Below are 23,099 nucleotides of genomic sequence, written 5' to 3'. Positions count from 1 at the left end.
AAGGAATTACTGATCGTTCACCAACGAAATTCTCATATCGACCAACGAGATTTGAACTCACATTTTTATTTGTATTTTATTGTACTCGTTTTAACCATTCCTATAGTATACGAAAATGAATTTAAATGATTGTATTTTAATCAAATAATAATAATAAGTAACAATCAAAATACTCTATCTCATTTCGATTTTACTCGTTTACTTATTTTTTTTTTTTTAACCTTTATGTTTTCTGATTGAACAAGCACAAAAACTGTTTAGAACGAGGATATGTCCACGATCTATCGGTTCTCACTTCTCACTGTACTTGGCCACACGTCATTTGTGAATCTTGATCAAGTCCCTGCCTTTGCCTTAACCTGACCTTATAAGGGGCGTTGGATTCGGATCCTCTAATGTGAAAATTCACATTACTATGTCATGTGGAGAATCATAACCATACAAAGGTAGATCAATGGTAAAAAAGTAAGAGAGAGAAAAAAATGATAAAATAGGTAGTTATAAAATCATAACCGTTGATTTAGCTTTGTATGGTTGTGATCTTCTCACATGACCATATCATTTTTTTTGACACATGAGAGGATCCATTTCCAGAGGCGTTTGGTAAAGGAGATATTTTTTTTACTAGGTAAATGCAATTATAGAAATAGGGTAGAAAACTGAGTTTGGTAAGAAAGTTAAAAAAAGTTGTTTGTGTTAGAATAGGAAGTTTTGAATTTGAAATATTGTAAATGTATTTTTGAATTACTGTTTGTAACAGAAAGTTTGTTTAGGGAATTGTTAGAGGATTTTTAGGCTTTAGATTTATTCTGTTTATAAATGACTTGTGTATAAATACACCTCAATTAAAGAGGTAAAGTATGAATGAATTGAAAGTATTTTAGTATTCAGCAGTTTTACATGGTATCAGTTTAGAGTTTACGATCCAGGCACATCAGTTTCTTATTTTTTATTCTATCTGAACCATTTTTTTTAATATCCCACTTATCCGACCCGCACCCACCCGTCACTTTTTATTAAAACACCTGACCCGGATCCAACCTCTTCTTTCCCCTACCTTGCGCCGAATCCCTAATTCCATCTAATGGAAAACGAAAATACAAACAGCAACCCCCCCCCCCCACCTTCCCCACCTCACGTCGCTGCCAACGTCCCACCGTCCAACATCATTATCCAGCAAGAAACCTCCTCCTTTCCGGTTACCCTCATCCTTGATGAATCAAACTACTCGCTTTGGTCCCAGCTTATGGAGATGCGAATTGGTGCCCGAACCAAGTCTAGTTATATCACCGGAGCTACGGCGAAGCCCACCGTCACCGATCCTACCTACGACGCCTGGGTGACGGACAACACGAAGGTGAAAAGTTGGCTCATCTAATCGATGAGTCCTCCTCTGATGCAGCGGTTTATCCGCCTTGAATCTGCCGCCACCATCTGGACGCGACCTGGGGAACGTTCTATGACGGTTCTGATGAGACCCTCATCTTCGAACTGTATCAGCGTGCTTTCTCCACCAAATAGCTTGGCCACCCCCTTTCAACCTACTACAACGACCTTCTGTCCATCTTTCAAGAGATTGACCACCGGTTATCCTCCTCTGCTGCCACCGTCGCTGATGTTGTCCAGAACCACTCCTCCATGGCGCGCATGCGCTTGTACATTTTCTTGTGTGGATTAGACTCGGACTTTGCTCAGGTTCGAGGGGAGATACTTCGGAAGGATCCTAAATTGGATCTTGAGGGAGCTTATGCCTTCCTCCGCCGTGAATATCAACAAAGAGTCACCATGAGCCGACCAGCATCTACACCGGAATCCTCCGCCCTGGTCTCCCACGTTCGTCGCTCCTCCACCACGACCCCTGCTCAAAAAACTCGCAAGGATCCATCACTCAGCAAACCTTTTCTTTGCAGTCATTGTGGAGATTCTGGACACTCCAAGAGTCGCTGCTACGAACTCATTGGATATCCCGAATGGTGGGATTTCAATAAGAAAGCACGAAGGAAAATTCTGAACAAAGCACTGCCTCTCTCCTCTGATACAGGGCCTCCTCCTTCAGCAAATGCAGTCTACGAAGGAATTCTAGGTGAGTCTCATGCTTTCTCTACATTATCTGAAATTGATTCATGGATAATTGACACTGGTGCATCCGATCATATGATTCGGGACCCTCATCTCCTCTCTAATTTTTCCCCTTCCCCTAAAACTGTAATTTCTACAGCCAATGGTGGAACCTCTGCCATTGTTGGTCAGGGTTCAATCTCTCTTTCCAATCGGTTACACCTTCAATCTGTGTTAGTCGTTCCCTCCCTTGATTTTAATCTACTCCCTGTTAGTCAACTAACCTCTAATCTTAATTGTTCTGTGATTTTTTTGCAAAATAAATGTATTTTCCAGGACAACCAAACACAGGAGACCATTGGTTATGGTGTTAGAAAATGCAAGTTGTACTTCTTGGATGTCTCATCTGGTAGCAGTGACTTCCCCCCTCGTGCATCTACTACTTCGGCTGTGGAGTCTGCAAAAAACCGTATTTGGTTATGGCATAGGCGATTAGGCCACCTTTCTTTTAGCTATCTGAATAAATTATTTCCCAATTTCTTTTCTGATGTCAGTATTAGTGATTTTCATTGTTCTGTTTGTGAATTGGCCAAGAGCCATAGGAATCCTTTCTATCCAAGTTTGAATAGAAGTATTATTCCCTTTCAAGTGATTCAAAACTTTTGAAGGCTATAACTTTTGACTCGGGTATCCAAATTAGGTAATTCTCTTTTTGATTCCACATAACTTTACGAGATCTACGCAATGACATCTCATTTGATATATTTTATTTCTCACAAACATAATTTTAATTTGCAAGAATGGTATTATAAGAACGGTTAAACCCAGAAGCCTCTAAGTTCTGGGTTTGTCATTTACTATAAAAAAATAAATAAAATTTTGATTTTTGATTTAAATTTTTTTTATTATAACAAAAATTTGGTTTGTGATTTAAATTAAAAATAAAAATAAAAATTATTATTAATAAGGAAAACAAAATAAAGATTTGATTTGTGATTTAAACTAAAAAATCAATTTGAAAAATCTGTAGAAATAAAGGAAATAATTAAATAAATATTCTAAATCTGTAAGGAAGAAGGATATTATTTTTGAAATTAATGATTAATGCTATAAGCTTCTGGGCTATTATTCGTGGTCTGAAATTAATGATGGCTTATGAATGTTTTTCAAAAATAAAATTACATAAATTAGGCGTGATTGTCTCTTGATTGAAACTCAATTTAGACATGATTGGTGACGTGTCAGGTGTTGACACGTGTTGACATCTGTCACATTTTTAAACTCAGAAGCATCTGAGTTCTGCGTTTGTGATTTAATATAAAAAATAAATCAAGATTTGATGTGTGATTTAAATTAAAAAATAAATTTTTTTATTTTTATTATAAAAAAAATTTGATTTGTGATTTAAATTAAAAGTAACAATTATTATTAATAAAGAAAACAAAATAAAGATTTGAATTGTGATTTAAACTCAAAAATCAATTTGAAAAATCTGTATTAATAAAAGAAATGGATAATACCTGGGATATTGGAGAGAGGGTATAGTATGGCCCAAGCGCAATTACTGAGCGTGTGAATGTTTTTGACACGTGGACTTTCTTTTTAATGATTCACATCCTACTATACGCAAAGAAAGAATTTTTTATAATTATCAGTCAAATCACCTGCCTCAACTCATTAACCTGGGATTTAAAAATAAAACACCTAAAAATTTAAACTATGAATCAATTGATACAGTTTAAAACTCTCTGATTCGATTATCAAATAAAATTATTTGGAATTACTGACAAAAATTATTCCATTAAGTCTTAGCTTATTTGCTTTAAATAAAATATGAATTTATAATCTCGAAATGGATAATACTTAATGCTAAATTATTAGGTGCCTTCTTAAAGATATTAAAAGGGATAAAATCCTATAAAAGGTTAAACTTTTACAAGTTCATATTATAGAAAAAAAATTATAGTTTTTTAATATACATATAAAGAGCTTGCGCGAGCGTGTGTATAACGGATGATATAAAAGCTTGTATATAAAGGATAGTGAATCCACAATATAAAAAGAAAAAATATTAATTTGTTAATTTTTATTGAATGGAAAACGTAACATTTATGATATAGAATTAATGTAAATTTTATAATAGTCACAAAAGAAAACAAGTTAAGTCCAACAAACCAACTCACATAATCAATCAAAGTTTTGTTTGGCTGTAATAAGCCAAGGTGAAAATTAAGGTACATGACCCTAAAAAATTTGACCACACTGATAAAGCATCTTTATAATATGTTGCTTAGATATATAATTACAACTTTATATATATTTACCTTTGTCAAAGTAAAAGATAATAATCGTGGTAAAGGTTGGTTCCATTATAAGAATCAAACTAGTTCACTTATACTTAGTATTCAAACAACCTAAAATTTGGGGCTTTTTGACCCTTATGACCCTTAATTAATAATTAATTACCAAATTGCCCTTCATTCAAAACTATTTCGAAAATTTACCCTCCCTAACAAACATAACACCAATCTGCCCCTGTTTGACCGTTGACTACGAAGCCTACCTGGGTACACCATTACCTACCCGGGTAATTTTTGAAACTTTTTATCTACCCGAGTATGTAGGGGTGTACCCGGGTAGAGTTCTTGAATCTGGAAAAATGGTTGAATTATTTACCCGGGTATGGAGCAATGTACCCGGGTAAACATCGACGGTAGGGTTTTAAAATACCCCAGCAGCCCCATTTCGAAAACCCACAAAAGGGGTACCCGAGTAGAGCTGCTGGATGAGTGTCTTCTTGAGCGATTTCAGGCATAATCTTGCACCAATTCGTCTTGTTTCTGATCATTATTCGCGGACCTTGCAACCTCTCTGCCTTCTACCGATTGAAATCGATCAAAGGTGCATTTTTTTTCTTCAGTTTTTTCAATTATGTTATGATTTCTGTTCTGATTCATTGTATTTTCGTTTATATCATTTGATTCTGTCCGAATTATTTTATCAATTTGTATGTCATACGCTTACCATAACCCTAACCCTAACCCTAACCCTGAATCTAACCCTAACCCTAACCCTAACCCTGAATCTAACCCTAACCCTAACCCTAACCCTAACCCTAACATGTATCTAATTTCTGATTTTGGTTATTTTTTCAGTTTAATAGTGTGACACAATGACCTCTCGACGCGTTTCAAAGCTGCCAGTGACCCATTCCGAGAGAAGAACAAAGAGTCATCACGATGGGTCGTCATCCTCTCAGCCCCAGGCTGCTTCGAGTCAGGCTCCGGACTTGACGTTCGGATGTTGTATCCATATGTTCCCTGTATCCTCTCCTGTATCAGAGCTGGTCTTGTGAATGGATCTTCCTTTAACATATCTGGAAAAAAAAATAACTTTACCATATTCTCAATTAATCTGAATCATTAAATACACAGTAGAATACATACTCATTATAGCCGCACAAATGACATTTGAATCCAACTGTCTATGATCCTGTGCTAGGCCTTGATTTAGGCATGTGTGACCTTGACCCCATTTACGGACCACCCAATTAGCTCCCTTCTTCGGCTTAATTGCCCTCATATACCAGGGACAACCGTCAGCATGGTTTTTACACTACATAACAAATCTTGACTCGTCGCTTTTTTCAACTATGGCTGTCCTGCGCCCCTTCATACAATGTATCTTCACAGCATGTTGCAATTCTGGTTTGGACCCAAATTCTTGTTGCAAAAATAACGGATCTCCTAACTTCCAACCTCCGTGCAAGTCATCATCGCCATATAGGATCTCCAACTCGTCATTAGGGTGCGCCCAGTTAATGAATGAATAATGTTGCCTTTCATTCCAGAATGGCTCCTCAGACCCTGCATCTAAAGATCAACTCTCATTTGTCTGAATGAATACCACCACAAATAATAAATTGTCTAAAGCAAATGTTCAAATTTAATAACTTACCACTACTGACTGGGTCGACATGAAGTGGTGACAAGGCTGGGGTACCGAGACTTACGGCGCTCATGTCAGCCTCAAAATTACCGTCCACGTCAGTGTCTGACGAATCACCTTCTGGAATAGCACTTTCAGGTTCTCCCTCATCTTCGCTGTCCACATAGTCCTCGTCTTCATCCTCTTCATCCTCATCCAATGCTACCTGAGGAGGTGCAGAAGATCGTACAACTGTATCTTCTTGACCGGTACAGTGTGCAGTAGTGGTTGTATGCACCGGTAAAGATGAAGATTGACCAACATCAACTTCAACATATATCTCAATATATTTTAATACTTTCCATTCAACAAACGCATCTGTTACGAACTCCACATCTTCATCATCATTTATATCGTTTCCAATGTAGTATATTGTATCCATATCCACTACAGTCTCTAACCTGGCTATCATGCGGTGGATGGAATGTATGCCTTCTGACCCCATTTTTTGAAGAATTCTCTCCTTCAGTTCATTGCATGTAGTGCCCACTTTGATTTTCATCGTTTTTGTTTTTCCTTCAAATCGGACACCGTTCGGACCTTCAAAATGCCTCCCATTGTAGTAAATAACTATAGGAACCATGTTTGGACTTGAACTCATCTTTCACACAAAAATTAGATCTAGGTTTTGGGTTTGGAGGTTGGTTCGGATTTTTGAGCACAAAATGGGAGTGTGGAGATGTAATCTCAATGTCCCACCAAGATTCAGCTTTCTGAAATGATGAGATGAAATATGTGTGATGTTTCGGATTAGAGAGGGTAAGAGAGAGAGATTTGGGGTTTCAAAAACCCTATACCTCGCAACAATGGCCGAAACCCATACATATTGGGGTTTCTGGACGCGATTTACCCGGGTACACTGCTCCATACCCGGGTAAATAATTCAACCATTTTCCCAGATTCAAGAACTCTACCCGGGTACACTCCTACATACTCGGGTAGATAAAAATTTTTCAAAAATTACCCGGGTAGGTAATGGTGTACCCGGGTAGGCTACGTGGTCAACGGTCAAACAGGGGCAGATTGGTGTTATGTTTGTTGGGGAGGGTAAATTTTCGAAATAGTTTTGAATGAAGGGAAATTTGGTAATTAATTATTAATTAAGGGTCATAAGGGTCAAAAAGCCTAAAATTTGGTGTTAAAATGATAGTTAAAAAGATGCTTCATTTGTCATAAGGATAAACTAATTCAAGTAATAACTTAAGAAAAAAAGAAAGCAAGTAACAAATGGCAGCAATTACAAATATCAGAAATTTCACAAATTTCAATGAAATCTCTACAAAGCCTTACTCGTGCCTCATTTAAATCATCATATATTAAACTCACTAGTCATTACCACCCCTTATTAATTCATCTTAAAAAAGAAAACGATAACATAAAAAAAACTGTAAAGAAACAATATAGAGTGGGAAAATGGAAAATTGAATTTTTTTAGGATTAATAATTTATTATCATTTAAAAACCCAGAAAAGATATTATCATTAGTTCGTCACATGATTTGATTTTTTTTCTGTTCAAATGATGTAATTTTAGTTTTAATTAAAATAATCGATCTTAATATTTTTTGTTATATATATGGCGCAATCTCGTTAGGATACATGTATGAGCACAGATAATCATGACACCACATTCATTTTCTCGTTTCTTTTTTCTTTTTTTTCTCACTGCTGATTTCCATTATTCTACGCGGTTTCTATTTACGCTTACCTAGTTCTATTATTAGTGAGGTGAATCCTAGTTAAAAGTGTAAGTATAAATAAAAATAAACTACTAGGACTAAAATTGGGTTCATAGTTCAATTTTTTGGGTTAGTTTAGGTCTAAGTGGCTTCTTCTAGAAAATCTCACTAAAACTTATCATTTTATATTTAAAAAATTAAAAATATATGAAGTTATGTAATTAAGTTGGGTTAGATTTTTTTTTTTTTTTAAGGTATAGGTTGTTCTACTTACCATTTTTTTTATCTACCTTTGCCTATCACTCTTCAATATTGTTAGATCAGAATCTCAAGAAGATAGAGAAAGATAAATATTAGTTAAGATTTTGATCTAACAGTGTTGGAGAATAGTAGACAGAAAAAATGATAGGTAGAATAACCCATCTCATTTTTTAATTATTAACTTAGTGTTACTGAAAAACTCTGGAAAAATATTATTATTATTATTTGTTTGTAGATAAGTTTTAATTTGGTTTCTTCTATTATAAAAGTTTGATTTTAATTTATTAATTAAAATATATTTTATATATGACTTTTAGATATCTAACGCAATTGACGTTGCATTTAAAAGCGTAATTTACTCTCCTTTTTCTTCTAGCATACGTAAGTCTTTATTTCTTCTAGCATACTCTTCTTAGAAATGCATTGATTCAGTGCCCCATGTTCAGCGAAAAATATTTAAGGGTCCTTGCACCAAGTTAGGTGGATGTGAGGGGTTAAGAAGCTAGCGTTACGCCATTATTCACAAAGTGATGCACCACATTGGTGCCCAGATGTGGTGAAATGTGAGCTAGACTCTTCACAATTTTTTTTTTTTTTTTGATAACAGACTCTTCACAATTTTATGTGCTAGTATGGGGGTAAGAAATGCATAGGGGTGGGGATTCACTTGAGTAGTTGGAATCTAGGAACTTTAATAGGAATTTTGAGGGAATTAGCACATTCCTTTGTTAGAAGTAGGGGTGTGTAAAGAACCAAAAAATTAAATTGAATTATGAATTGAACTGAACTGCTCTTAAAATAATTAATTTTTAAAACAGTATATTTATACCAAGGGTCAGGATTCAATGATACTACTAATACAAGGCAGGGAACACATGGTCAACTAGCTTAAAGCGAGTACTTTTGAATTTTGATTGATTCAACTGTTGAATTATAATTGGCATACTGAGCTCACAAGTTAAATATGATAAAAATTGGAAAAAAAAATAAGTCTTATACCATGGTTGAATTTCTCTTATGTTTGAAAACTCTATAACTTGTTAAGATATTTGATTGGTGTACAAAACTATTTCAAAAATAACATGAATACTTGTACTATCTATGAGAGGTAACAATGTGGATTAAATTTATGTCACAATTTACAAAAAAAGTCACTTGATCCTTATCCTTTTACAATAAAAAATTAGAAAAGAAAGAGGAAAAAAAAAACTTTTCCTTATCGGCAAGTAAAACATCAGTCGTAACTCGTAACATGTGGGGACTCCAGAAATTCCAACAACTTTGTAAACAGTTCCTCTTGAAATAATGTCTTATTAATAATTTTTTTTGAAAAGACAACCTATGATACCATACCAGAAAGAACAAATATTAGGTCAATACTCACCTTCTTCATACCAATCTTAACTTTTGTATGTTGAGCACATCACAGAAGTCCACCAACTTTTCTTTCACACATTTGTCAATCTTCTCCCGTATCTTGGCTCTCTGTTTTTCTTGCCAAGAATTATAAAACCATATAATTATGCCACATTGTGTTATCTAGTCCACCCAATCCCCACTTCCCTTCATATAAATACTCCTCAACCCAACCGAGTCTGTCCTACTCTCTTAGGCTTACCGTCTAGGTGGAACACCACATACATATCATATGGCTCTTGCACTCAAGCTCAATAGCATTTCAAATATTCATCACGTAATTTCACAAGAACACATCATGCATATAAACCATTCCTCCATGAGGTATGATGGAACCAACAATGGCAAAACCGAGGACACGAAAGCTTATCTGTAGTGCCAAAATCTCTATCCAAAGGCTCAGTAAAAACAGGCAACCCAACAGTCTCACCACAAGTCAATTGCAATCTATTCGTTATGAATACACAAGTTAATATTCAGAAATCTTAATTTCATAACCATTAAACAAGGTCTTCTCTTTCGTTTTCATCCTTTCTAATTCATAATTATTAAGCATTAAGCCCCACAATTAAAGGTATTAATGTTTCCCAACAGTAACACTGACTTCCTAGGGCCTAATGCCCAAATGGGGACTTTCCCACGCAATAAAAATTGATTTCTGGTCATTCTGACAGGTAGGAATCGATTACAAAACCTTGGGAATCGATTCCTGCACTTGGTAATCGATTCCCAACAAGAGGGAATCGATTCCCACGCGAACATAACAGATTTCTGCAGAATTTTTCTGCATAATCTGCGACCCAAATGCTTCCCCAAGGTTCAAGGTTCGGTTTTTCTCAAAAATAGATGTTCAAAAACACTAAACAAGCATAGATTAACAACTTTTAACTTGATTAACCAAAGTTCCATCTTTTAGTGACTTAATTAAGCTAAAATCATGTATTTCAAAAGGAATGATCATGGTATACCTATGGAGTCTCAAAAATAGTAGAACAATGTCCTCTTGGAGCTCTTAAATTAGTCCCAAAATCCAGATCACACAAGGCCACGAAATTTGATCACAAGCTTGGCCTTTTACACCAAAAGGTGGCTTCTTGAAACCACAAATGGCATGGAAATGGCTCCCACTCCTCACCACCACAAGGTCAGCAACCTCTATATAAGCTTATAGAGTAAAGCCCTTTAATATATCGAAATGATGTATAACTTAATCAGGTCTAAGGGGCTGGGATTAGGCCTGATAAGGAATTTGATGTATTAATATTGTTTACAAGTACAATTTTCAAGAACTAATATATCATTTCAATATTAATATATTAATTTTTAAAATATTGGAAGATATTATCTTATAAGGTACTATACCAAACACTAAGTAGTATTAAAATTTAATCAAGTCTTATACTATCAGATCTTATACTATGAAATCTTATCTATTAATATGCACCAAACATACCCTTATATACATAAAATGGAATTTCAAGCTGGTAATATGGACCGCAGGGACAAGTCTCGACTGTCAGAGGTGTTATCCCAAATGTTCAAGTGCGACATTTGTCTGAATTTACAGCTCACTAGAAGTACCATTCCTATTTCAAAAGAAAAAAGATCCACTTAAGATTGAGAAAACACAGGTGAAATTCATTTTTTCTTTTTAATTTTTCTTTTCTTTTCATATGAGCCTACATAGAACCCACATATTTTTATATGCATAAAAAATAAAATTATTTCCTACGACAAACATTTAACCACACCGAAGACTATATTATTTTCGAATTAGTATTTAACCACATCGAAGACTAAATTTCAAACTAGTTTACGAAGTGATCAATCCAAGGATCAAATTACACATATTTCTTTTATAAAAATGTGTAATTGGGTACGAATATAAAGATAAATCTATCTTCTACAGAATGAATTACATTTTTTCTCTAGCATATCTTAAATGAAAAATTAAGCGCAATAACAATTTCCCATTACAAATGACCCACCGAAGGCACAATTTTGCTAAAATGATATACTTAGAATTTATTTTTGTTTACAATCTCTTATAATGATATATTAACCATTGATTTTTGTTAATCAATGGTTATCATTTATTACAAATTAATAATTAATTAATAAGTTTAATTTATGAAAATAATAACAATTGATTGACGAAAATCAACGGTTAAATATAATTGTAAGAGGTTGTAAACGAAAATATGTTATAAATATAATCTTCTTCCAATTTATTTATAATTAACAACATTTTAATTAAAAATAATATATGTATAAATACGTGAGTAATATTATTTCAAAACTTGTGGCCAGAAAGTAAAACAAAATATGGGCTTATGTCATTAATGTGGGCTTCTGGGAAAAGCCCAAAATGTTTCTGAGGTAAGTGTCTCAGTCGGTGGGCTTTAATTTGTCATTTAATTTCGTAACTTGCAATTTGCAAAGTATCAAAATCAGAATCACTGCCCCTCCTTCCTTCTTCTCTTCTCTTTGTTCGTTTCGTCTTTGATCTTCAGCCTAACTCTACGTTTCTTCACAACATGGCCACCGCTTCAGGTGCTTCTTTTTTTCTTCGTTAAATTTGGATAATTCTTTTTAGCGATTCTCGTTGTCTAGGGTTTCTGCTATCAATCCCGCTTTATTATTTTTGGAGCACCTGTCATTTTTTTTTCCTGCACAATTTGTTTCTCAAAGCTAATACTCAATTACTCATCGTGTATTGTTATTAGTTAATACGAGATTGTAATCCTGGCAGGGTTGGAGAACATGAAGATTCTAAAATTTTATTTATTTGTTTTTCGATTAGATTTAGGCCAATTGGTTTAAGCTGTTTGCATCATTGTTTAATACTATTTCTACCTCAGATGATTAATATTTATATAATACTATTTCTATATAATACTATTTCTACCTCAGATCATTGTTTGCATCATTGCATTGATATTTATATAATACTATTTGTACCTCAGATGATTAAAATTAATATATAGATAATGTATTAGATTGTCACATGAAAAGTGAAAAAAAATGAGATTTATAAAGGCCAACCATGTCTCTTCTTTTTTGGGCGATTTCAAAGGAACAAACTCCGCTTTATTTGAGGGAGAGTGTTTTTGTAAAATGATTCAAAACATCAATATTTTCGTAATTTTTTATTAAAATAATAATGTTTTAATTTTTTTTTCCTTTTTATTGCTTTCATTATCATAATGATTAATTACCAAGAGATATATAATTTTTATAACCGCTTATCGGATAATAATGACAAAAATTACAAATCAGGAAATATTATCATATCAGAATCTTCCCAATTTTTAAAACACAGTCATAAATCAAATTAGGGATTTGGTTTTAATTTATTAAGATTACCTTCCATTCAAACAAAATTAGGATTTCCCTTGAAAGAAATAGGAAATAAAAGGTCATCTCCTGGTCAAATTCGTTGACTCCCAAAACACACGGTCAACTCTGTGTATATCAGGAACTCCAGAAGGAAGGTTTTTTGTTTCTTATCATTAAAAAAAATCTAAAAAAAACACACACATCGTATCATTAAAATTTCAAAAGAGGCAAAACGGAAAGGCATTTATTGCTAATTGGATTGAACCCTTTTCGAGGTAAATTTAGATGACTCACCTTTTTTTTCCTGATATCTCTATTTTGTACCTTAAAATCTCTCTCTCACCCATTATAGTAGCTTCAGAAACTCTAATATCAGTAGATTCTACATTGCTATTTGCAATCTCAGTCCTTGTGCCATTCATTATTTTCTTGAAAGTTGAAACTGATCAGCGAATCCTTAACGTAACACTGTTGAATAATCAGGTTGGCTTCAATTTATTTTCATCTATTCTCACTCCTTTTCTTTTGTTTTTGTATACAATGTTCTAAAATCCTCGTTTTGGTTATTATATTATTTTTTGTTCTCTGCCATTCAAGAATGAAGAAATATTAAAAAATTTCAATTTCTGGAAAAAATTTCATGCCTACACATGAATACAACAATTGAAATTCCTCTTCTTCTTTTTTTCTTTATGAAAAAAAATATCTTTTTCACGTTTTTTGAGTTGACTCGAGTCAACTCACCTGGTTTTTCTATTCTGGCTTGATTTAAAAGGTTGAAAAGAACTTGAGATAACCAATGAATAAATTATATATATATATCAACATCGTCTTATTGATTTAGTAATACATTATATCAACACTGAATTATATATTGGTTTTTCAGAATTTGGGTTATTTGCTTTATGTATGGCTAGATTACTTTGATGCTCAGTTTCCTATGTCATGCTTATGAATGTGGTAGTGAACTTATGCTGGTAGTATGTATGCATAGTTAATGAATTCATATTCTATACACACATACACAATACATGTTGTTTGGATTTAAGTTACTATGTAAGATTGTCATGTTGGTGTTTGAATCATTGAATGACTGATAAATAGATAACCTATATTATAATATTCGGATGTTAATCCATTATCTCATATTAATTCCCTGTTTTTTCTGCAGTAGGAATGGACCTTGTACTTTCACTGCAAGGAAAGTCAAATCCTCAGACTGAAGATAAGTTGTTCTTAAGGTGCTCAGATTCCTTCGAAATTCAAACGAGAGGAAAACACAGATATGGTTCAAAGAAGAGAAAGGTTCAAGAAGGCATTTTGGCAAGTTCAAAGAAGAGAAAGGTTCAAGAAGGCAGAGGAGACATTTTGGCAAGTTTAAAGAATACTAAACTTCCTTCCAGGAAAGTACACGAGCCAAAGAAGAGTCTTTCTGGCTTGAACAAGAAAAGAAAATTGGAAGACAATATCAGGATTAACAATTTGGAAGAAGATGAGGAAGTTCTTTTTCTTCCAAGGACAAAGTCAAGAAGGCAAACTAGAAATATGGACAATATGAAGGTGACTGTGTTTCTGAATGCTTATTTCTTACATTTATGAAAAGTGTCTTAGTTTATGACATTTTTTTGGTATTTAAGCCTTATAACACAGTTTAATAAGTGCTTTACTATTTGTGTTAACAGGATACGGAACAAAATTCCAAAATATGTCATCAATGCATGAAAAAGGAAAGAGCAGCATTTGTACCATGTACTAAATGTCAAAAAATGTACTGTTTGTGGTGCATCAAGAACTGGTATGTTTTTTTTACATCTAAATAATCATTCGAAAGGTTTATTTATTTGTTCATCTATTTTATTAGATACCTTTACAAAATATAACTATTTTCTTATTTTTGCACATAGGTATCCCGATATGAAAACAGAAGATATTGCAGCGAGTTGCCCCTTTTGCAGGAAAAATTGCAACTGCAATGTCTGCTTACGGTCAAAGGGAATGATTAAGGTTTAGTTTACTATAGTGTCTAGTGGACACCCTTATTTTTTCTCTTGTTCAAAAGTATATTTTTTATTCCTTTGTCTTTGGCCTTGTCCTCTAATTTGTTATCTCCATTCAGACATCTAACGGGAAGTTCACAGATTGTGAAAAGGTTCGGTATTTGCAATACATGACTAATTCACTTCTTCCGTTTGTGGAACAAATTCGTGAAGAACAAAGTCATGAGCATGAGATTGAAACCAAGATACAAGGTTTTAAGCTTTAGCTCTGTGTTTTTCTTTTTTTACTTAACTTTTGAGACATCACTAACTAAACTCTCATGTCAGGAAAATCATGTTCTGAGATTAAGATACCTCAAAGTACTTGTAGTGACGATGAACGTATCTATTGGTATTGTATCTGTCCTTTTGCCTGCTATATACTATAGCATGATTCCTTGTATATTTTTCAAGATCTTTTATTTTAATTTTTTTGTTCTTGGAGCAGTGATCATTGTGCCACGTCTATTGTTGATCTTTATAGAAGCTGCCCCAAGTGTTCGTTTGAAATCTGTCTTACTTGCTGTCAAGAAATACGAAATAGAAGTATTTCACCCCGGCCTGAACTGAAGTTTGAATATGTTAATAAGGGCATTGAGTACATGCATGGTGGTCCTCCTCAACCAGTATATTGTGATTTAGGGACTTCAGAGGGTACTATTGAGATATATACTGATTGGAATGCTAACAGTGATGGAAGTATTAGATGTGCTCCAAAAGAAATGGGGGGTTGTGGTGACTGTGTATTGGAGCTAAAGTGCATACTTCCAAATGGAACAATTTCTAATTTGGAAGCCAAAACTCGTAACATGCTGGAGAAATTTTGCAAAATTGAGCACAAAACTCTTCAGAAAGAAGCAGTATTAAGCAGTAATTCTACGGTAAGAGCTGCTTTTAGAGATGGCACGAATGATAATAACATATACTGTCCAGTGTCAAGTGACTTGTCAGAAGAAGGGCTATTTCTCTTCCAACAACATTGGATTAAAGGTGAACCAATCATAGTTCGGGATGTTCTTAAACAAGGGACAGGTCTGAGTTGGGAGCCAAATATCACTTGGCGAGCATTATGTGAAAATTTGGTTTCAGGGAACAGCTCAAATGCGTCAAAAGTGAAGGCCATTGATTGCCTGTCTTGTTGTAAGGTTTGCTTCTATCATCCTTTTTGTGCTTTTATACTAACATTTCCCCACAAAATCATTGTCATAAAATAACTATCTTTGAATTGGGTAGGTGTAAAAGCATATGATATTATATTTATTTTATATTGCTACGGACAGTAGGTAGTTTATTCATTTCCAGTAATCATGTCTTTTTTCTTATTCATTTCCTTCTTAATGTTAAGAATAACAATTTCACTTTGTATTTCCTGCATATAATATTAGAACTCTGATTAACACCCTTCTAAACCTTTGCAGGTAGAAATTCTCATTCGTGATTTCTTTAAAGGTTATACGCAAGGAAGAACATATATGAATCTCTTGCCAGAGATGCTCAAGCTAAAAGACTGGCCCCCCTCTGACAAGTTTGAAGATCTTTTGCCCCGGCATTGTGATGAATTTATCTGTTGTTTACCATTTCAAGAGTACAGTGATCCTCGAGCTGGAATCCTCAACCTTGCTGCAAAGTTACCAGCTCATGTCCTAAAGCCTGACATGGGTCCTAAAACCTATATTGCTTATGGGACTAAAGAAGAACTTGGCAGAGGGGACTCTGTAACAAAGCTTCACTGTGACATGTCTGATGCGGTATACTTGAAAAAGGGTATTCTAATATATTATAGAATTGTGTATTAATATGATACAAAGAGGTCTCTATTTATAGAGACCAAAAACCCTAATTCTTGACCTAATGGGCTTGGCCCAATACAACAAATAATAATAATAATAAAAGGCCTAATATTTACAACACTCCCCCTCAAGCTGAGGAATAGATATTTATCATTCCCAGCTTGCTAGTAAGTTCTTGAAATCTATCTGAAGGAAGTCCCTTTGACAATAGATCAGCTAATTGACACCCAGTGGGAATGTATGGAGTGGTAATCAACCCGCTATCAAGTTTCTCTTTGATGAAATGGCGGTCGACCTCAATATGTTTAGTCCGATCATGTTGAACTGGATTATGAGCTATACAAATAGCGGACTTATTATCACATAGCAGCTTCATAGGTCCCTCACATTTTATTTTGAGATCATCAAGTACAATTTTCAGCCACAGTAACTCACAAATGCCTTGAGCCATAGCTCGAAATTCAGCTTCTGCACTTGATCTGGCAACCACATCTTGTTTCTTACTTCTCCATGTCACCAAGTTACCGCAAAGAAACATGCAATAACCAGTGGTAGAACGACGGTCAGTCACGGATCCAGCATAATCAGCATCAGTGTAGACTTCTAAAGAGAGATTACCATCACGTCGGAATAACAATCCTTTACCAGGAGTAGCTTTAAGATACTGAAGAATTCTCTCTACTGCCTGCATGTGTTTCTCCTTTGGATCGTGCATAAACTGACTAACAACACTAACAGCATAAGCTAGGTCTGGCCTAGTATGGGCCAGATATATCAATTTTTCAACTAGCCGTTGATATTGTCCTTTATCAACTGGAGGACTCTCCTCTTCAAAGCCTATCTTGTGATTCTGCTCAATAGGAGTATTAGAGGGCTTACACCCGAGCTTCCCTGCTTCTTTGAGAAGATCCAAAACATATTTCCTCTGACTGATAAAAATTCCTTTGCTTGAATGAGCTACTTCTATCCCTAGGAAATATCTTAGTTTCCCAAGGTCTTTGACTTCGAACTCAGAGGCAAGTCGTGTCTGCAGAATCTGTCTCTCCACAAAATCATCACCTGTGATAATAATATCATCAACATATACAAGGAGCACAGTAAGCTTCCCATTTTGGGAGTGCTTGAAGAAAAGAGTGTGATCTCCTTGACTCTGTCTATATCCTAAGGTCATCATAACCTTAGTAAACCTTCCAAACCAAGCACGAGGTGACTGTTTCAATCCATACAAGGCCTTTTTTAATCGACAAACTTTATTTTCCCCTTCACAGAATCAAAACCAGGCGGGATTTCCATGTAGACTTCTTCTTCTAACTCACCATTGAGGAAAGCATTTTTCACATCAAATTGATTTATATCCCAATTGTAATGGGCAGCAAGGGACAACAAGATTCTCACTGTATTCATCTTTGCAACTGGAGTAAAGGTTTCTTCATAATCAATGCCATAGGTTTGAGTGTAGCCTTTGGCGACTAATCGAGCCTTGTATCTCTCAAGAGTGCCATCAGAATTATATTTCAGGGCATAAACCCATCTGCACCCTACTGCTTTCTTTCTGTTGGGTCTATCAATAACCTCCCATGTTTTATTTTTCTCCAACGCATTCATCTCCTCTTGCATGGCTTGAGCCCAATTCCCATCTTTCAAAGCTTCATGTACTGATTTTGGGATTGAAGTAGAATCTAGTGCTGAAACAAAGCTTTTGTGCTGCACAGAAAGATCAGCAGAGGAAACAAAATGGGAGATAGGGTATTGAGTACAAGAGGGACAGGAAGAACAAGTTTTCTTGGAACAAGATCTTTTTCCTTTTCTTAAAGCAATGGGTAAATCATCTGAAGCAGTAGTAATGGGTAAGTCATCAGAAACAGTAGTAATGGGTAAGTCATCAGACGTACTAACATCATGATCAGAAATATGAGATTCAGGACTTACCAGTGGTTCAGACGATTGAGGTTGCTGTTGAGGCAATGTGGGCTGTTTCCTTCTTTGATATACCAATTCAGGTGTTACAATCTTCCGTATCTCTGGTGTATTTGATGTATCAGTCATAGGAGGATCAGTCACAGGAGGATCAGACATAGACACATTAGGAACAGGAACAAGAGGAAGAGACACTGACACAGGTGAAGAAGTAGACACTGAAGATTCAAAGAAGGAAGGTGATGAGTCTTCTGGTGAATTATTCTCCCCCTTAAGATGAGGACCTTGGAAAAAGGACTCAGATTCCTGAAATGTAACATCCATAGAAACAAAAAATTTCCGACTTCCAGGGTGATAACACTTGTAGCCCTTCTTATCAGGAGCATAACCAAGGAAGACACATTTAAGAGCCCTAGGATCCAACTTACTGCGATGCTGTTTATGAATATGAACAAAGACAACACCCAAACACTCGAGGAGGAAGACTTTGCAAAGTTGGAACAGAAGGAAAAAAAGAAGTCATGGAGTGAATAGGACTTACATGATCGAGAACCCGAGTGGGTAGACGATTGATTAAGAACGCTGCAGTAAGAATGGCATCTCCCCAATAGCATTTGGGTACATGTGTTTGAAACAGTAAGGCACAAGCAACTTCAAGAAGGTGACGATTTTTCCTTTCAGCAACCCCATTTTGTTGAGGGGTGTCTACACAAGTAAGTTCATGAATCATACCTTGATTTTGTATAAATTGGGAAAAAGAGTGATTGACATATTCAGTACCATTATCTGTCCTTAGTCTTTTGATATTTTTACAAAATTGAGTCTCAATCATTTTATAAAATTGAAAGAACAGTTGTGGTACCTCAGACTTTTCACGCATTAAGTAAACCCAAGTGACACGAGTGTAATCATCAATAAAAGAAACAAACCATTTATTTCCAGAAGAATGAGGGACCTTAGAAGGACCCCAAACATCAGAATGAATAAGATCAAAAGGTTCAACACTCTTAGTAATACTAGAAGGAAAAGACACACGATGATGCTTAGCAAATTCACAAACATCACAATGAAAAGACTCAACAGACTTAGACAAAAACAATGACGGGAATAAAGATTTGAGTAAACTAAATGGAGGATGACCCAAACGCTTATGATGCAGCCAAATTAAAGAATCAGCAGTTGATTGACCATGAGACATGAATGTGTGATGTATTACTTTATTTGCGGGAGATTGTGACACCAGATAGTACAGCCCACCTTGCTCTTTAGCACTACCAATCGTCTTCCCTGTGGCGAGATCCTGAAAAACACAATGGGTAGGGAAGAAGGTTACAGTACAATTCAAATCTTTTGTAATTTTGTGAATAGAAAGAAGATTCGTGGAGAGTTTAGGAACATGAAGAACATCCTTAAGATGTAAGGACTGCTGTAAGTTTATGTCACCAGAACCCGCAACTGATGTATGTGAGCCATCAGCTATGGATATTGTATGAGTTCCAATGGTAGGATGATAAGAAATAAAGGAGTCAGCACAACAAGCCATATGATCAGTAGCACCAGAATCAACAACCCAAGAATGTTTAAAATCATTACATGAAGAAATGAAAGAATGAGTTTTGGAGCTCATACCAGTCATAGCCAAAGCACTAGTATCAGATGGCTTACTCAGATAATCAAGAATGGTTCGGAGTCGTTCCAACTCATCTGGACGAAATGCAGATTGGGTCTCATTAGGTGCAGGGGTTATTTCAGAAGAAGTAAAATGCGCTTGACCACACATCCTTGCCATCTTTTCTAAGACAGTTTGCTTTCCATAAAGGCGAAAGCATAAATCCTTGATATGACCTGTTCTTTTACAATAAGAACACCATCGATCATTTCTCTTAGGTCTAGAAGAGGTACCATCATAAAATTTTGAAAAAGAACTCCTTTGAGAAGAGGCCATACTGCACAGCAAATGGTCAAAGAAAAGCTCCAAGAAGCCACAAAATCACAAACAAATACTAAACAACGTCAGATCTGACCGGAACAGTAACACAGCGGCCGAAACAGTAACACAGTGACCGGAACAAATACCAAACAACGTCAGATCTGGTCGGAGGAAAGAAATTGGTGAAAGAACAAACTCCAAGAAGCCAAGAAATTCTGAAAAAAATACCGAACGATGTCCGATCAAAGTAGAGAGCACAGATCCAGAACCGGCTTGGAGAGACGATCAGAACCGTGGTGGTCCACGGCCGAGAACCACCGTCACGCGCTGTCACGCGCCGGTGAAGCTGGCGGCGCGTGGGATTCACGCGCAGAGACAAGGGCGGCGCATGGAGGCGCGTCTGACCTCCGATTGTGCTGGGTTTTTCAGGCGAAGGTCGTCCAGCGAGCGCGATGGTTTCTGTGGCTGTTCGGAGTGAAGAATCCACCGGAAAAAGGTTCCAATCACGATGAACAGGTTCTGTACGGTGGTTCTGTACGTTGATTCTGTGAACGTTTGTTTCTGGTTGTGTAATAGACAAGAAAAAAGAAAGAGGAACAGTGAAGCAATGGTCTTCACGGTCCAAGAGGTCCCCGGAAAAAAAAATTTCCGGTGGCGGCTGATGGCAGCGAGAGACGTAAAAAAGAATAGAAAGGTTTCGTAGGCGCGGAAGCAGAGCCCTCTGGATCAAGAGCTCTGATACCAACTTGAAAAAGGGTATTCTAATATATTATAGAATTGTGTATTAATATGATACAAAGAGGTCTCTATTTATAGAGACCAAAAACCCTAATTCTTGACCTAATGGGCTTGGCCCAATACAACAAATAATAATAATAATAAAAGGCCTAATATTTACAACAGGTATGATACCTTGTAACATATAATTTCTATTATTTAAAGGCTTGTTAGAAGCTACATTATATTTGTGCATTGAATTCAAAATCCTAGTTTTCTTCATGTTATGTTGGTGCTTCTTAAATAATTTTTTAATTGTTCTTTGTTGAATTTGAGTAATTCTTTTGGTTGCAAAAATTATAGCTTTACTTTTCGTAGTTTAAGATGTTGTTTTTATATAGTTGAAACTTGGAATTTATAGTTTGTTAATATGGGTAACCATATTGTAAGATGGAAAATGATTATATTCTATTCTTAGAGAATGGATGAAACTTCTAATTAATCTAAGGAATTTTTGCAAAATGCAAATATTATGCTCTTTTAATAACAGATAATATATTTCCATCTTTAGAAATTTCCTTTATATCTTGTGTCAGGTATCAAACGCTAGCACATTTACTTTAATTTTTATTTCTAATTTCTTGTTCAATAATTTCCACAGGTGAATATTTTGACACATACAGCTGAGGTTTCATTAACTGATGAACAACAACCTGTTATTTCAAAATTAAAGAAAGCACACAAGGCCCAAGATGAGAAAGAGTGTCATGCTCAGGTTTCTGAATGCCTGAGGAAGTGCCATAAAATCAATGAAAAGATATTTCCAAATGATGTGCCTGCTATCTCTAAAGAAACCACATAAACAGGTGGTGCTCTTTGGGACATCTTTCGGAGGGAGGATACTGAAAAGTTAGAAGCATATCTACGAAAACATTCTAAAGAATTTAGACATACTTATTGTTGTCCAGTTCAAAAGGTATTGTTATATTTGTCTTATATTTGTGCTTATCCTTGCTTCTTATGCTTTGGTGTTCATTAATTTCTATTCTGGTTAGGTTGTCCATCCAATTCATGACCAATGTTTTTATTTGACTTTGGAGCACAAGAAGAAGCTGAAGGAAGAATTTGGTTAGTAGTTAGTTCATAGAATTGCAAACAACTTGGGCAATGCCTACAATTAGTTATTTACCCAAATCTTAACTTTCAGGTGTAGAACCTTGGACGTTTGAGCAGAAACTTGGAGAGGCAGTATTTATACCTGCTGGATGTCCACACGAAGTTAGGAATCTCAAGGTAAAACATCTCTTTGACACATATTGGATTGCCTCATTATCAAATTTTATTTATTGTACCCCTTTAACTCTAATTACAATAATGGAAATCTTGCAGTCATGCACTAAAGTTGCTTCAGATTTTGTGTCTCCTGAGAATATTCATATGTGCTTGCGATTAAAGGATGAATTCCGACGTCTTCCTAGGAATCACAAGGCGAGAGAAGATAAGCTAGAGGTGATTTTCTTTCATAACATATTTCCTTATCTACTTTCATCCTCCTATCTTCCTTAGCTTCAACCTACTTAAGTTGTAGAAGAAAATGTGATGTTAGCCAACATTTTCTTATTTTATGCTTGTTTATGGTGGATGATTTTTAATAAAACAGATAAAGAAGATGATCGTGTATGCTGTAGATCAAATAGTCAAGGAATTAGAAGCATTGGTGGAGTGTTCTTGAGACTGGCCTATATGCTGCTTCCATAGCTGCTATGATTTTATTAACCTCATAGTTTAGACTTTTATTCAGATAGAAAATTTTCTGTTGGGTAATTTTTCATTGGAGGCTCAATTTGATTTTTTTGCCTTGTTATTCAATCATGTATTTGTATACATACACAAATAAATAATTTTCTCTCCATCTTCCTGCATTTGGATTGCCCCTTGGGTTTTTGTGCTCTATGCACATAACTCTTCGG

At 35.3% G+C, this 23,099-nt stretch overlaps 1 pseudogene; it reads left to right on the top strand.

Annotated features, from left to right (window-relative positions):
- The first annotated feature begins 1,252 nt into the window (after positions 1-1,252).
- Positions 1,253-22,861, top strand: LOC133314991 (lysine-specific demethylase JMJ26-like; annotated as a pseudogene).
- The last annotated feature ends 238 nt before the right edge of the window (positions 22,862-23,099 follow it).

Source organism: Gastrolobium bilobum, unplaced genomic scaffold, assembly GCF_033153095.1.
Source record: "Gastrolobium bilobum isolate Gb01-03AN ecotype WA unplaced genomic scaffold, APGP_CSIRO_Gbil_v1 utg1154, whole genome shotgun sequence".
NCBI classification, from domain to species: Eukaryota; Viridiplantae; Streptophyta; class Magnoliopsida; order Fabales; family Fabaceae; genus Gastrolobium; species Gastrolobium bilobum.
Note: the sequence above shows the minus strand (reverse complement) of the source record. Positions and strands in the feature narration are given on the sequence as shown.